This window comes from Carlito syrichta, unplaced genomic scaffold (genome assembly GCF_000164805.1).
Source record: "Carlito syrichta isolate Samal-C Ts95f unplaced genomic scaffold, Tarsius_syrichta-2.0.1 Scaffold99454, whole genome shotgun sequence".
NCBI lineage: Eukaryota > Metazoa > Chordata > Mammalia > Primates > Tarsiidae > Carlito > Carlito syrichta.
The window spans coordinates 3,956-6,163 of record NW_007043550.1 but is presented as its reverse complement, the minus strand read 5'-3'; the positions used below and the strand labels follow the sequence as shown (position 1 = coordinate 6,163).

The 2,208-nt window shown below is 48.3% G+C and overlaps 1 pseudogene; it reads left to right on the top strand.

Annotated features, from left to right (window-relative positions):
* Positions 1-1,372: 1,372 nt before the first annotated feature.
* LOC103266264 lies at positions 1,373-1,776 on the top strand (annotated as a pseudogene).
* The last annotated feature ends 432 nt before the right edge of the window (positions 1,777-2,208 follow it).

Sequence of the window (2,208 nt, the reverse complement as noted above, 5' to 3'; positions counted from 1 at the left end):
GCTGGGCTCCGGTGATCCTTCCGCCTCAACCTTCCGAGTAGCCAGAATTACAGGCATGCGCTACCATGCCCGACTAAGTTTTTGATTTATTATGGAGATGAGGTCTCGGCTGCCTAGGTGGGTCTCGAACCCGCGGGCTCAGGCAATCCACTCACCTCAGCCTCCCAAAAGCGCCGAATTATAGGCTGAGCCACCGAGCCCGGCTCTTTTTTTTTTTTTTTTTTTTAAACCAAGGATACCAACCTGGGGTTGGAGAAAACCAGGAAAACCCATAATGTTCCCTAGTGCTGAACCTCTAAGTGGCATCTGGCAAAGACTTGTAGACAGAGCTGGGAGGCCAGCAAGGGAGGTTCCAGAGGGGAGCAACTTGGCCAGATTAGTCCCCAAGTCTATTCAGAAATTTTCTTCAGTGGCATGGTGGTTTGCGCCTATAATCCCAGCTACTCAGGAGGCTGAGAAGGAAGGGTACCTGGACCCCAAGGAGTTCGAGGCTGCAGTGAGCTATGATTGCACCACTGCACTCTCTCCTAGGTGACAATGAGACCTCATCTTTAAAAGTTAAATGAAGAAAGATGTATCCTTCAACTGTCTGGCAGTCCTGTATCCATCATCATTTTAGAAATGTACACATGTTAGCCGGGCTTGGTGGCTCAGCCTGTAATCCTGCGCCTTTGGGAGGCTGAGGTGAGTGGATTGCCTGAGCCCGCGGGTTCGAGACCCGCCTGGGGAACTTGGCGAGACCTCATCTCTACAATAAATCAAAAATTAGCCGTGTGTGGTAGCGCGTGCCTGTAGTTCCAGCAACGTGGAAGACTGAGGCGGAAGAATTGCTGTAGCCCAGCCAGTCGAGGCTGCGGTGGCCAGGAGCGGCCACTGCACTCCAGTCTGGGTGACAGAGTGAGACTCCAACTCAAAAAAAAAAAAAGAAATGTACACATGCCAGGCGCAGTGACTCAAACCTATAATCCCAGCACTTTGGGTGGCGGAGGTGAGAGATTTGCCTGAGCTCAGGGGTTCGAGATGAACCTGAGCAACATGGAGAGACCTCGTTTCTACAACAGCAACAAAAATAGCTGGGCATGGTGGCACATTGTCTATGGTTCCAGCTATTTGGAAGGTGAGGTGGAAGAATAGCTGAGCCCAGTGAGCGTGCCACTGCAATCCAGCCTGGGCGACAATGAGACTCCCAACTCAAAAAAAAAAGTACTGGCAGCAATCTAGTGAAATGATATGCTGCTATTAAAGAGAATGAAGTTGGGCCCCTTTCCCCAGTGCTGCCAATTCTGAGGGAGCTAAGGCTGCACTGGGCTGAGGCCCTCACATCATCTGGCGACTAGCAACATGCCCGGCTCCATCTGGTACTTGCTGCACCATGGCATCCGTGTCCAAGCTTGCCTGGATCTACTTGGCCCTCATCCTGCATGATGACGAGGTGACTGTCACAGAGGATAAGATCAGCACCCTCATTAAGGCCACCGGTATGACCGTGGAACCTTTCCGGCCTGGCTTATGTGCAAAGGCCCTGGTCAAAGTCAACATTGGGAGCTTCATCAACTCTGTGGGGGCTGGCGGGCTGCACCTGCTGCTGGGGCTGCCCCAGCCAAGGGTCCGGCTCCCCTACTGGTGGTCTCCCCCCAACTGCTGCCCCAGCTGAGGAGAAGAAAGTGGAAGCAAAAAAGGAAGAATCTGAAGAGTCTGGTAATGACATGGGCTTTGGTCTGTTTGACTAAACCTTTTATAGAATGTGTTCAATAAACAGCTGAACTATAAAAAAAAGATGAAGTTGATCTAGGGAAAAAATCACTAAAGTATATTGTTAAGTTTAAAAAAGGTGAAGAATACTGTGTAGAGCATAATTTCATGTGGGTAAATAAAATTACCTATATACGTTTATATATACATTGAAAATATCTGGAAGGAATTGTAAATAGGTAGAGGGGGTGGAAGATTTACCTTTTATGTGTTTCCTTCTATCCTATTTGACAATTTAACATGTATTATTATTATTATTATTACTATTTTTAATTTGGGATCTCACTCTAGGCTGGAGTACGGTAGCACAATCCATGGCTCAACACAGTCTCAAACTCCTAGGCTCAGGCGATCCTTCCGCCTCAGCTTCCCAAAATGCTGGAACTGTAGGCATGTGCCACCACACCCAGCTAATTTGAAAAATTTTTTGTAGAGATGAAATCTCATTATGTTGCC